Below are 15,118 nucleotides of genomic sequence, written 5' to 3' on the forward strand. Positions count from 1 at the left end.
GCGGCGCCCCTGGATCTGACTGCACTTACTATTATTTTGGGGCGCAGCTCCATTCTCCCGCTATGTCCCCCGGTATTTTCGCTGACCTGGTAACACTGGGAGGAGCCTGCCCTTTTTCCCCGGGCCGTTCCTTCTCCCAGGCTGTAGCGCTGTCCAATCGCAGTGCAGAGCTCACAGCCTGGGAGAAAAAAAACCTCCTCTGTGCTTTGATTGGACAGCACTACAGCCTGGAAGAAGGAGACGCCCAGGAGAAAAAGGGCAGGCTCCTCCCAGTGTTACCAAGTCAGCGAAAATACCGGGGGACATAGCGGGAGAACGGAGCAGCGCCCCGGAATAATACTAAGTGCCGTGAGATCCCGGGGTGCCGCTCTACACAGCCTGATAGTTATCTTACGATGTTTGGACTGATGAAAGGTCCTCTTTAAAGGTTAAAATTAATGATGTCACTAAGGGGTTAAAAATGCAAGTGAGTTGTGTGGCAACAAGATTTACTGCAGACACACATAAAAAAAAAAGTAATCGATAAAGGCTCCTGCACACAACCATATGTATTTTGCAGTCCACAAAACACGCATCTGCAAAAAAAAAAAAAAAAGGATGACATCCGTGTGTCGTCTGTTTCTTTGCACATCCATTGGAATAATTTCATTTCTGTTTTTTGCGGATCCATTGAAGTAAAAGAAACGGAACAGACACGGAAAGAAAATAGGGTTGTGTCCATGAGCTATAAAAAAGTGACATTTTTCCAATTTTAACACGTTAGCTACCAGCGCCGTACATGTACAGCGATGTGTAAATGTGGCGCCCGCTCATACGTGCAGCGGGTGCCATGGCCGGCAAGTCTCTGCTGTTTCATACAGCAGAGACCTGCGGCTAATTACCTTGACCGGCAATAATGTCAATCGCAGTAATTAAAGGCTTTAGATGCTGTGATCGAGCGAGATCACGGCATCTAAATGCGCAAAGACACGGAAGCTCACACTTCCAGGCTTCCTACCGATGCCCCATGCGGCCAATGTGGGCTTCGGTAATTGTGCTGAACACTGTAAGCCTCGATGACGAGGCTTTGTGTTGATGCTGCAATTCTTATTTTGGCCACCAAGATGGCAGGCCAGGATAAGAAATTAGCAACTTCTAGTTTAAAGGGATTCTGTCACCTCGTTTTAGCCTATAGAGCTGCGGACATGCACGGCTAGATCGCCGCTAGCATGTTCGCAATATACCTGTCCCATAGGCTGTGTGCTTTTATTGTGTTAAAAAAATTATTTTATAGATATGTAAATGAGCCTGGTAAGGAGCCCAAGGGGTTGTAGATTACGGCGATCTAACTGTAAGCAAGGAGGAGATTCGGAGGACGCAGGCGGTGCTGGGCTCCTTTACAGGGGGCATGGCTGGGCTCCAAGAAGGTTAGTACAGCCCCTTGGGCTCCTTACAGGCTCGTTTACACATCTATAAAATCATTTTTTAAACACAATAAAAGCACACAGCGCTATGGGACCGGTATATGGTAGACATGCTAGCGGCGATCTAGCCATGCATGTCCGCATCTCTATAGGCTAAAAACAAGGTGACAGAATCCTTTTAAAGGGCTTCTGTCACCCCACTAAAGTCATTTTTTTTTTGGGCTACTTATAATCCCTATACTGCGATATATCAATCTATAATGCTATTACTCATTTTGGTTCAGTAGTTAATAAAAAAAACGGACTTTTATAATATGCAAATTAGCTCTCTACCAGTGAGTAGGGCGGTTACTTGCTGTAGCAGCCGCATCCTCCTGTCATAAAGACGCCCCCTCCTCATGTTAATTGACAGGGCCAGCGAACGCGCTCGTCCTCTGCTGGCCCTGCCTGCATTCAAAATCTGGCACCTGCGCCGAACCTGTCTTCAGTCGGCGCAGGCGCACTTAGAGGCGGACGCTTGCTCGGCCGCTTCTTCCTCAGTGCGCCTGCGCCGGGTGTTTATGTGATGTCATCGGCGCAGGTGCATTGAGGATGGAGCGGCCGAGAGAGCGGCCGCCTCTCAGTGCGCCTGCGCCAACTGAAGACAGGTACGGCGCATGCGCCAGAGTTTGAATGCAGACAGGGCCAGCAGAGGACGAGCGCGTTCGCTGGCCCTGTCAATCAACATGCGGAGGGGGCGTCTTTATGACAGGAGGATGCGGCTGCTACCAGCAAGTAGCCGCCCTACTTGCTGGTAGACAGGTAATTTGAAAAGTCCGTTTTTTTAATTAACTGCTGAACCAAAATGAGTAATAGCATTATAGATTGATATATCGCAGTATAGGGATTATAAGTAGCCAAAAAAAAATATGAATTTAGTGGGGTGACAGAAGCCCTTTAAACTAGAAGTTGCTTGTTTCTTATCCTGGCCTGCTATCTGGTGGCCAAAATAAGAATTGCAGCATGAACACTTAAACGGGGTGACAGAATCCCTTTAAATGTCATTTTAAGAATCCTTGATAGAACAAAATTAAAAATTGAGCTTCAAAATCATCACAATTTTTAAAAAAATATATATAAAAAAATATAAAAGTTTAAATCACCCCTCTTTCTGTATAATTAAAAAATAAATACCTAAATAACAAAAAATAGAAAAATCGTGGTTATCATCGTGACCGAAAACGCCCATACTATTAAAATATAAAAAAATTCCAATATGGCGAATGGCGTAACGGAAAAAAAGGGTCAAAATGGCCAATTTGCCATTTTTTCATTTGCTTCTCTACCCAAAATGAAATAGAATGTGATTAAAAAGTCACGCACACTCCAAAATAGTATCAATACAAAACTACAGATTGTTCCGCAAAACATGAGCCCCTAAACAGCTCAGTAGGCATAAGTCTAAAAAAGTTATGGGGGTCAGAAAATGGTGATATAAAAAAAATATATATGTTTTAATCAAAGTTTACATTTATTTTTACACTATTTAGAAATCTACACATATGGGCATCGTTGTAATCGTACTGACCCCGAGAATGAAGGGCATGGGTCAGTTTTGCCATAAACGAAATGCCGTGGGAACAAAACCCGTAAAACGGTGGAGGAATTGCATTTTTTTTTTTCAAATTCGACCCCAGTTGGAATTTAGTTACCGCTTCCCACTACATGTTATGCCATTATTAATGGTGGCATTAGAATGTACAACCTGTCCCACAAAAAATAAGCCCTCATACAGCTATGTGACCGCAAATATAAAAAAGTTATGGCTGAAGGAAAATAGGGGGAAAAAATGAAAACGAAAAAACCTCTGGTAGCCTAAGGGTTAATGTGACTGGTCAGATTGGCACCGTTTATGGCAGCGGTTCTGATGGAAGTACTGGTGCTGTTTATGGGGGCACTCGGGCCTGCTCTGGGACAATGTCTGGCTGGCACTCGTGCTGATGCAGATTGGCACTGTTTATTAGAGCAATGCTGAAGGGAGTACTGGCACTGTTATGGGGCGCTCTCTGGCTGGTTTATGGGGCACTCCCTGGCTGGCACTGACAGGCTGGAATTTCTCGACCATGGCTGCCCTGTCCCGGGCAGCAGTCTACTCTTATAGTAAGAGCTCTCTGTGGCCCTTCGGCAGTTACAGTAGCATGCTGGACGTTGTAGTGCCACCACACCCTAACATGAGGGAAACCCCAGTCGCTAGTGAGGAGCCCCTCCCACTGACGTCAGAGTCCAGCCCCAGGTGGACTATTCGCGCATGCGCAGTGCACTTTCCAGAAGTTCCGACTCCGGGACAAGTTTTGCGGTTCATTGATGGTTTCGGTCCAGGAGGAGGACAGTTCGTGTCCACAGTGACAGGTCCCCGGATCAGCTACTGTGTGCGGCAGGTGGGTGGAAGCCGGGATGACAGTTTGATGTGCGGTTCTTGACAGAACACAATGCTGCGGTTTATTGATATGCGGCGCTTACTTAGTTTTTTGCTTCTAATCCTGTAATACTCCTCGTATTCATATCTCCCAGGTCACTGAGGAAGGGTGATATGACTGATGAGCTCAGCATGCACTGTAACCGCACCTATTAGATTACAGTGTGTATATGATCCTATAGACAGTGTTGTGATCTACAGACCAGAAGTGCTGATGCTTTCATCAACATGATCTGTTACTGTTATTTCAATACTGGCGCCGCTTATCTCCTGGGGAGGTTGGTAAAATCCAATCTGCCTGATATTCTGGCACCCTATAGCGGGGGCAGCCTGGCAGACCATATGTGCATCTTCCTTGCTGTGTCTAAATACATGTGTGGTACAAATCTCTGCCCTGTTCTGAGGGTTTGTTGCAGTGTATCAGCCTTTAGTCCAGGGTGTTTATCTCACAGAGTAGTGTGATGACTGGAAACAATTGTGACAAACTCTCAGCTGTGTGAAGACAAAGCCTGTCCCTAGGAATGTAAACAGGTGCGGCACTTCTGTCTACGTTTTCTGGCAGCTCTAGGCTGGCGTAGATTTCAGTCTAGGCGCACGGACTGCCGGAGGATGCACCTTATATACAATGAGGCTGCACCTCGCTATACGTTAAGCGCATCTTCCGGAAGCACAGCGGATGTCGTAGACCCCCATAGAACGCTGGTCTGTGATAAACACCCCCCCCCCCCCCAATGTGGTAAGATTTTATAAGACTGTGCTCACATCAAAAGTATAGGAGCAGAACAACGGAAATTACAGAAGTGCCGGAGCTGAAACTAACAGTCCGAGATCACAGACCCCAGAAATCTCTACCACAGAGTGGAGGGTGACCGCCCCTTTAATATAAAAAGCGTGCAATGTTTGCTGTGCAAGCTTCCAGCCATCATGCTGTAAAATGTCTGAGTCAGCCTCTTGCACTTTATGATCGTTCTGTTGTTCAGATGAGTTGTGCTTGTACACATCATCCAATTCCACAGGTGATGCTGCAGTGTAAAGCATGGGGGAGCCTCGGGTGAGACTGAACTGATCATAGTTGTCTCTTGATTCAGCAGGGTTAGGGCTTGTTCACACGAACGTATGTGTCCCAGTCATTGAGCATCGCAATTTGCGGTGTCCAATGTACGGAAGAACGTTCGTGCAGGCTCCGGGACAGATCCAGATCCAACTTAAATGGGTCCGCATCCTTCCGTTCCGCAAAAAGATAGAACTTGCTCTATCTTTTTGCAGAATGAAAGTACGGAACGGAACCCCCATGGAACCACTCCGTAGTGCTTCCGTAGCGTTCCGTTCCCTGCTTCCGTTCCGCATCTCTGGATTTGCGGACCCATTGAAGTGAATGGGTCCGCATCCATGATGCGGAATTCACACGGAACGGTGTCCGTGTATTGTAGATCCGCATATGCAGTTTCTTTTCTTTGTTTACTTCTGGCGACCACCTGACACCAGGGATGCCAACTGTCCAGAAATGTCTGGACAGTCCGTAAAAATAGGCGACTTTCTTACCTGTGTCCATGAAAAAAAATATGTGATGTGTCCGTGATTTTTTTTTTTAAGGCTGGTGGTACAGCTCAGAGTAAGGCCGCATTCACACATACTTGGCCTGCCGTCCTGCTGCGTGCAGGAGCGCACGGCGTCATTGGTTGCTATGACGCTGTGCATTTCGTGCCGCCTCCGCTTTACAGTAATACACTCGTATAGATCATATGAGTATATTACTGTACAGCGGCGGTAGCATGAAGCGCACGGCATCCTAGCAACCAAAGTTGCCTTGCGCTCCTGCACTCAGCAGGATGGGTTTTCACGAACCATGGTCCGTGAAAATTCATGTATGTGTGAATGCGGCCCAAATGCTGTTAATTAGTTATCAGTATATTGAGCTATAGACATGTATTATTTATAGTTTTGATCATTCATTATGGTTTTCCAATTTGTCCGTAAAAAATGTTGGCTGTGTTTTTGGGATAAGTTTTCCAGGAAGAAGAAAAATTCAGCTTGGCTACCCGGCCTGACACAGTATTAGCAGAGTATGGGGTGTTGCACTACATTGCGAGGCGCAATTGAGGAACCTGTAATTACTTGTATTCACCATGAAAGAACTTGCATTAAGCACTTCCTCTGTTATTCCTCCTGGAAACTTATGAACACGCATACAAGAGTAGTTTACCTTTCCTCTTGTCAGTGGAGCGTGGTCATGCCCAGTGCAGGCCCTTAGGGGGCAGAACACCAGACAGAGGATCCATGTATGAGGCCCTGCACTAAAAATAATATATAGTTATCATGTCGCCTCCGCTCTGTGAAAATGAAAGCTGCACGGTGATTGGTTGCTATGGGCAACAAGGCTCGTTTTTCCTGTTAGACACCTTTGATAATTGAGGCCCACTGCATCAGTTTTGGCCAGTGTGTTCCCTCGAGAGGGTTTCCCAAATACTTGGCCTGCCGCTCACACCTCTTCGGTCAGCTTTCCAGAGAAATTGGGGGCAGAGACTCCAATGTTCTTGTATGACATTTGCTGCAGCATATTGCCGGTATAACTATTCGGGTCTAGAACCTGAAAAATGTAATTAAAATAAAAACCTGGAGCACCGAATCGGTCATATGACGGACACGGCTTTCTATAATGGGGTCCTTCCGGTTTCTGTTACAGTGTCTGTCATTCTAGCGGACTAAATAGGGAGGCGTGCGCGAGACTCCTCCTCGATCCTGGCTCACTTTTAAACCTACTGTTAGGGCCGATTTACACCAGGGGTTTTACAGCGTAATTTTGGTGCAGACAGCTGACACACATCCCATTCATTTCAATGGGAGGCAGCACTGAGGATGGCGGAGTGACACCTAAAGCCGCAGCCACACCAAGAACGGACATCTCCCTTGTCAGGGCAGGGGCAGCTTTAAGCCGCAGCTCCTCGATCCTCAGCACTGCGGTCCACTGACATGTATGAGAGGCAGAAAAGATGCGGCTGCGACTGGGTTTTCGGCAGAATTTCAGCGTGGCTGCTCGCACCAGAATTACGCTGTAAAACCCGCCATCTGGATGGGCCCTAAAGCTGTTATGGAGCAACAGTGAAAATTATAGGGAGAGGAGTATAGAAGGAGAACACTACAACTCCCAGCATGTCAAGGCTGTTAGTATGTCTTATGAGAGGACATTATAGGGAAGAAGTATAAAAGGAGAGGACTATAACTCCCAGAATGTCATGGCAAAATGATCGAACATGTCCTATTATTGTCCACATTACAGACAAGGATAGGACTGTTCTATTAGAGGTCGGCTCGTGTTCATGAGCCCTTACAGTGATAACAGAAATATTAAAGATGAAGTATGATGGCAAATATTCATGTGGCAGAATTTACACATATATGGATATCCTGCACTTCAGAAACAAGACACACGCAGCGCACACCAATCACTCATTGGACAGATGTGGGACACAAGACACTTATACATGGCTCACATGCCACTGATGCATATGTCACATACTGCACATACACCACTGATACATAGACCATATATAGCACCAATCACACATAGGAGACAATGCACACACCAAGACAATTATGCCTAAGTGTGTGCATTAAGGGTATTAAGTGTAGCACACTTAAGGGCGTCTGTCACCTCCATATGGCCATATACATTGTCCTATAGCACACCTATACATGAATGTTATTTTCTTTACACTTGCAGAAGCTGGAAGAACAAAGTCTAATGCATATGTAAATGAGCACTCGCAAGTGCCAGGGATGGCGTTCACTGTGTTGGAGCGCAGGCTGCTCTGTCTTTTTTCATAGTTTCCCAGCCTCTGTCTATGCCCGCCCTCCTATTCCCTGGCGTCATCCTTCGGTCCGTCCGAGATCCCGCGCCTGTACTCTGCCTCGCCAGGCTTGAGCATGTGCACTGCGATGCCCATTGTGGGCACGGCATCGCTTTAACTACTGCGCATGCGCCGGCAAACGCCACATTGCCACTGGTCTTGCGCAGTGTGCATGCCCCGGCCCGGCAAGGCAGTGCGCAGGTGCGGGATCTCGGCTGGACTGAAGGATGACGCAAGGGAATAGGAGGGCGGGCATACACAGAGGCTGGGAAACTATGAGAAAAGACAGAGTAGCCTGGGCTCCAACACATTGCATATGAATCAAAGTTCGTTTTTCCAGCTTCTGCAAGTGTAAAGAAAATAACAAAGGTACTATTACATTCATGTATAGGTGTGTGATAGGACAATGTAAGCACTGTATATGGCCATATGGTGGTGACAGACTCCCTGGGGTCAATGGGGTTGTCTCACTTCAACAATTGGCATGTATCATGTAGAGAAAGTTAATACAAGGCACTTACTAATGTATTGTGATTGTCCATATTGCCTCCTCTCCATCACATTACACACCGCTCGTATCCATGGCTTTTACCACCGTGTAAGGCTACTTTCACACTCGCGTTTTGTGCGGATCCGTTCAGATAATACAACCGTCTGCATCCATTCAGAACGGATCCCGTTTGTATTACCTTTAACATAGCCAAGACGGATCCATCCTGAACACCATTGAAAGTCAATGGAGGACGGATCTGTTTTCTATTGTGCCAGATTGTGTCAGTGAAAATGGATCCGTCCCCATTGACTTACATAGTGTGCCAGGACGGATCAGTTTGGCTCAGTTTTATCAGAAGGACAAGCTGCAACAACGTTTTGGTGTCCGTCTCCAAAGCGGAATGGAGACGGAACGGAGGCAAACTGATGCATTGTGAGCGGATCCTTATCCATTCAGAATGCATTAGAATGCAAACTGATCCATTTTGGACCGCTTGTGAGAGCCCTGAATAATCCAGCAGCGGTGGCCGTGCTTGCACACTTTAGGTAAAGGTGTTGGCCTATGCGCACTTTCAGCCTTTCCCTATAGTGTGTAAGCACGGCCACCGCTCCTGGATTACACGGTGGTAATAACCACGGATACGTGCTGTGTATCATGTGATGGAAAGGAGGCAATATGGACAATCATAATACATTAGTAAGTGCCTTGTATTAACTCCATGATAAATGCCATTTACTGAAGTGAGACAAACCCTTTAACCCCTCTAAGTATAAATGCCTGGCATGAAATTGACCAAATCTTAACCTCATATTATACATAATCTCCATTATAAGTAAAGGGATGTCCTACCATAATGACCTATTGCCTATCTACAGGATAGGTGATAAATATCAGATTGCTGGGGTCTGACTGCTGGAGCACCCACTGATCATGAAAAAAGGGGTCCTGAGACATTCAATTACATTACCACCAATCTATGTACACAAGGGTCTTAAGACCACGTTCCATTGATCATGGGGCCCAGTAGTCAGACCCCCACCAATCAGACACTTATCACCTGTCGTGTCATAGCGGTTTCACCTTTTCACATTCCCTATCCTTAAAGGTTTTCTTTGGGTGTAAAAAATAAAAAATCTGGCCTAAATATGTGTCAAACTAATGCTCGCCTGTTAAAGGACCTGTGTCCACTTTTCTAGTTATCCTCTCAGGATTAGGGATAACTAAGTGATCCGTTGGGGTCTGAACGCTGGAGCCCCCACTGATCCCCCTTCTTGATTGAGTGGCAGGTCGAGCATATGCCCTGCCTCTCCATCCATTCTCTATGGGGTCGCTGGAGAGTACAACGCTCGCTATTTCCAGTGGTCCCAAAGAGAATAAATGGAGAAGCAGGACATATGTGTGGCCTCCCACACCATCAAAAAGGGGGAACAGGACCTGTTCCTGGGATCAGTGGGGAAGTTGCAGAATCGGACCCCACTAATCATATAGTTATGCCCTATGGTGTGGAGAGGATAACTTGAAAACCCGGACAACCCCTTTAAATCCTCCACCACTCCACCACCAGTATCTCTTTACATGGCAGCAGTGATGTCTGTAAATACTGAATATCATCAATACTGCCATGTAAACCATACGCATCAATACTGGAGAATATGACGCACTGTGCAGGATTTTTCAGTCCTAAATCCAACCCCCTTTGCAGGTCACAACCTTTAACAAAGCCAAAGCAAAGGTGCTAGAGGAGCAACGTAAGCAAAGGGCACAAACGGAGGGTCATAACTGAAACAGAGGCATTAGGGTCACCTGAGGCAGGGTAAAAGTGGGAATTCTGGAGCAGGGGTAACTGGAGAAGAGGCAATATTAGCAGTGCATCTGGAGCTGGGGCATTTATGGGGGTGCACCTAAAGTAGAGGAATTAGGGTCGCCTGAGGCAGGGTAATAGTGGTCATCCTGGAGCAGAGATATTAGAGGGGCAACTGGAGAAGAGGCAATATTAGGGGTGCATTTAGAGTGGGGGCATGTGGAGCTGTGGCACTAATGGGGAAGCACCTAAAGCAGAGGCATTGGGGGGACCTAGGGCAGAGTCCCCCCCAATGCCACTCTGAACTCTACAGAGAGCAGCACACATTCATAAACAAATCCCCTATTTCCCCTTTACAGTCTCCTACAGCTCACTACTGTCACACACCTGAGAAATCAGCCCAGCACCGCAGAGGAGTCCTTCTCTCCAGCAGCAGGGAGGGCAGGAGGATGGTCAGACATGTTCTCTCCTCCTTCACTGCCAGCAGCCGGGGAAGTTTAGAAGATACTGCGGGACCTCCTGTACAATTTACACCAGTAGGAGGCTGCATCACTGTGCGAGACTGAAAAACAAGAGAAATAGTTACTCCTTCGTCTTATCTCCGGGCGCAGGAGACTGGGGGCCCACCGAGGAATCCCCCGCCTCCCAGGTGGGCCAGTCCAAGCCTGAGGCTGTCATGGAAGAGGCATAAGAGGAGAAGACTACAACTCCCAGCATGTCCAGGCTGATATTATGTGCTATCAGAGGACCTTACAGGGAAGAGGTGTAAGGTGAGAGGACTACAACTCCCAGCATGTCCCAGCTGTTATGTGATATCAGAGGACAATACAGGAAGGAGGTAGAAGAGGAGAGGATCACAGCCCCCAGCATGTCCAGGCTGATATTATGTACTATCAGAGGTATGATAGGAGGGGACTACATTTCCCAGCATGTCCAGTGTGATACTATGGGGCATCAGAGGACATTACAGGGAGCCCCCTAGCTGTGAGTTCTGATCCTGCACAGAGGCCGTGTCCAGCTGGAGATGGAGGAGACCCTTCACTGCCTGCAGGACAGCGGTTTAACTGCTTTGTGCAGCAGCGTACGGATGTCCCTGAAGAGAGGACGACAGGCAGACCTTCCAGAGCAGGTTATGCTTCGTTCTGCTTGTTTTCCAGGGTTTAGTGGCCCCCTGTAAAGGAAATCTGTCGGCAGTGACCTCCTACCAAACTGTTTGCATAGACACATAGCTGTGCCCATGCCGTTTTGCTTTTGTTCATCCGAGGCTCCGTTCTCGAGTTATGATACTTTTTCTTAATATGCAAATTAAGTCTTTGGCGCAATCATTTAGCATTTATATAACACTGACATATGCCACAGCGCTTTACAGACATTAGCATCACGTTGTCCCCAATGGGGCTCACAATCTAAGTTCCCTATCAGTAGGTCTTTGTTGTCCTTGGTCGGACTTGACCCCATGCCACCATGCTGCCCCTTGCACCCAAGCTCCATTCCTTTCCATGGCCAGGCAGTGGGAAAGCAGCCAGGAAGGGCTGGCCACAGAAAGGAGTGGAGCTTGGGCGCGACAAGAGCAACTGTGACGCCCTCATCGCACCATTGCATTGCCTCTACAGCAGTATTCTTCCAACGCGCTGCATGCAGACATGGCTCATGGCTGTGACCCTGTAGTAAAATATCAGATTACGTGGGGACGATGGACTTGGGAATTCACAGTCACATCATAGTGATGTCACAGGGAGGAAACGAGTTAAAATCACTAGATCCCAACCCTGACATCAGGGCAAGACTTTCTTAATGGGGTTGGCAAAGATTAGCAAAAATTGGGGCAAAGTCAGAGAATGGTGCAAAATAATAGTTACTTCCATGTTGAATCATCCGCTCTAGGCCATCATTCTGGTCCTTCCTGCCAGTCTTTATTTACAGGGCTACAATAGAAACGTCACATCAACATGTGACCACTTCAGCCAATCACTGCCCTCAGTGTCCCTTTAGATGGGCAGTTCAGCAGGTACTGTAACGTAACAAAATAAGCATTACGTTACACCATCCTCTGCCCCATGTGAATTGTGTATCTGTCGATCCATATCTTACGGATCGCGCACCCATTCAAGTCAGTGGGTCCACAGTGCACACTGCAAGTGCCCGTATTTTGCAGACCCGCTGTTTGCGGTCTCAATACGGGCACGGAGCCCTTGCGTTTGTGGGCGTGAGCCCGTCTGCAGCAAAATCCACAATAAATCTGATATGCAAATTCTACCCCGTATGGCTGCACCCTTAGGCTTGTTTTTTTTTTTTTTTTTTTTTTGCAGTCTGCTGCATTTATAAGGTTTTGTTTTCAGCCAGATATTACATTATACCGTTATATGAAATACACTGCATACAAAGCGTTTTTTTGTAGCATTTTTGTAAAACTCTGCAGGTTCTGAGTGTTCTTCCTAAAGGCTTCTAGTTAGGACTTGAAAAGTGGCTGAAATAAAAATATGATTTATCTGTTACAAAGAAAAAAATAATTTAAAAACTCTGGAAAAATGTGTGTAAGGCCTCATGCACACGACCGTTGTGTGTTTTTTGCGGTCTGCAAACTGCGGATCTGCAAAACACGGACAAGAATAGGACATGTTATATTTTTTGGGCGGACCACAGAATGGAGCAACGGAAGCGGACAGCACACGGAGTGCTGTACGCATCTTTTGCAGCCCCATTGAAGTAAATGGGTCCGCATCCGAGCCGCCAAAACTGCGGCTCGGATGCGGACCAAAACAACGGCCGTGTGCATGAGGCCCAAAGGAGCTGGAAACCCAGCAGAAAAATATGTTAACTACCTTCATTGCCTCAGGGTTGTAATTAGGGATGAGCGAATAGACTACGGATGAAACATCCGAAGTCGATTCGCATAAAACTTTGTTCTAATACTGTACGGAGCAGGAGCTCCACACAGTATTAGAATGTTTTGGCTCCGATGAGCCAAAGTTATTATTGAGTTCGGGAAATGTTTTTTTGCGGTACAAAGTTATGAAGTTATTGCGCGAAGTCTCGCGAAGCAATAACTTTGGCTCATCGGAGCCAATACATTCTAATACTGTACGATGCTCCAGCTCCGTATAGTATTAGAACAAAGTTTTATGCGAATCGACCTCGGATATTTCATCCGTAGTCTATTCGCTCATCCCTAGTTGTAATAGTGGAGAGAGTTTTAAAGGGATTGCACGAGATTAGGAAGAAAATAAAAAAGAATCAGCACCCCTTCTTGTCCATTGGCGGTGTTTGGTATTGCAGCTCATCCCCTGTTCTAGTTAATGGGGTTGAACTGCAATACCAGACACATCCCAGACACCAGAGTGGCGCTGTTTCTGGAAATAAAGTCAATCTCCTAAGGGCTAAGCACTCGGCCGTATTTTTCTTCAATGTGCTATATCTTTTTTCATGGATGGCATCCAGAACCATTCTTATCTATGGGCCAATACATACAGCTGTTTTTTTTTTTGCTTTTTGCAGATCTGCGTGCCCGGTCCACAAATCTCAGCGCAGTTCCTATTCTAGTCCGTATTGCGGATGAGAATAGACCTTTCTGTTCATGGGAGTGCAAAAAAATACTGAATGCACATGGAAGGTATCTGTATTTTGCAAATCTGCACGTGGTTTCATGCATGAGGCTTTACGGGCACAAGCCTTAGGAGGCTCTGCGGCTGAACGTGTCCATGGCCATCAAAGACTATGAGGATCCCAGTTTGGGATAGGTGGCTGTTCTGCTGGGAGTTATGTGCAGGCGATACAAGCTCTGCTGACGTTATGAAAACGTTACTATTTGTACCTCTTTTCTTAGAATTTGTTGTATGCAGAAAACCAACCCGATGACATTCCTGCTTGTTTTGCAGAAAAAGCTGTCTTGTGCCTCCATTGAGATGACCAGCATGTATTTCTACTCTTCACTGGAGGATATCTGCATTTCTGCAACTAAATTGTATTGATGTAAAGTGCCAGTAAAAATTGTATCAAACAGTCTAAACTAATAACATTTTTTGTGTATACAGCTCCAAGAGTGTACACATATATCACAGCTGTGCTATGCAAATAGTCCCTGAGTTACTGAAACAGTGTAGGACTGTGATCTGCGCTGAGCCCATAGTCCCCGAGTAATGGAAACAGTGTAGGACTGTGAGCCATGCTATGCCCACAGTCCCCGAGTTAGGGCTCATGCACACGACTGTATGTATTTTGCAGTCCGCAAAACACGGATCCGGCAAAAATACGGATGACGTCTGTATTTATTCTGTATTTTGCAGAAAGGAATAGCTCGCCCCTAATAGAACAGTCCTGTCCTTGTCCGTAAAGCAGACAATAATTGGACATGTTTTATTTATAAGGAACAGACATACGGAAAGGGAAGGCACACAAAGCAGCTTTAGTTTTTTGCAGACCAATTGAAATGAGTGGTTCACGGTCTGCAAAAAAAAATAAAAAATGTACAGACACGAAAAGAAAATATGTTAGTGTGCATGAGCCCTTACTGAAACAGTGTAGGACTGCAAGCTGTGCTGTGCCTATAGTCCCAGAGTTATGGAAACAGTGTAGGACTGCGAGCCGTGCTGTGCCCATAGCCCCCCGAGTTATGGAAACAGTGTAGGACTGCGAACCGTGCTGTGCCCATAGCCCCCGAGTTATGGAAACAGTGTAGGACTGCGAGCCGTGCTGTGCCCATAGTCCCAGAGTAATGGAAACAGTGTAGGACTGCGAGCCGTGCTGTGCCCATAGTCCCAGAGTAATGGAAACAGTGTAGTATTGAGAGTTGTGCTGTGCCCATAGTCCCAGAGTAATGGAAACAGTGTAGTATTGCGAGCTGTGCTGTGCCCATAGTCCTCAAGTAATGGAAACAGTGTAGTACTGCGAGCTGTGCTGTGCCCATAGTCCTCAAGTAATGGAAACAGTGTAGTACGGCGAGCTGTGCTGTGCCCATAGTCCCTGAGTTACGAAAACAGTGTAGTACTGCGAGCTGTGCCCATAGTCCCCGAGTAATGGAAACAGTGATGTACTGCGAGCTGTGCTGTGCCCATATTCCACGAGTAATGGAAACAGTGTAGGACTGCGAGTTGCACTGTGCCCATAGTCCTCAAGTAAGGG

The 15,118-nt window shown here is 46.6% G+C and overlaps 1 protein-coding gene across 1 annotated transcript in view; it reads left to right on the forward strand.

The window, feature by feature from the left end:
• Nucleotides 1–3,688: 3,688 nt before the first annotated feature.
• Nucleotides 3,689–15,118, forward strand: part of BCL2L12 (BCL2 like 12) — a 33,593-nt gene continuing 22,163 nt past the window's right edge. Inside the window, exon 1 of the mRNA XM_044278130.1 lies at nt 3,689–3,820. The gene's annotated coding sequence lies outside the window, so the exon portion shown is untranslated. The remainder of the gene's footprint in view (nt 3,821–15,118) is intronic.

The sequence above is a fragment of the Bufo gargarizans genome, chromosome 2 (genome assembly GCF_014858855.1).
Source record: "Bufo gargarizans isolate SCDJY-AF-19 chromosome 2, ASM1485885v1, whole genome shotgun sequence".
NCBI classification, from domain to species: domain Eukaryota; kingdom Metazoa; phylum Chordata; class Amphibia; order Anura; family Bufonidae; genus Bufo; species Bufo gargarizans.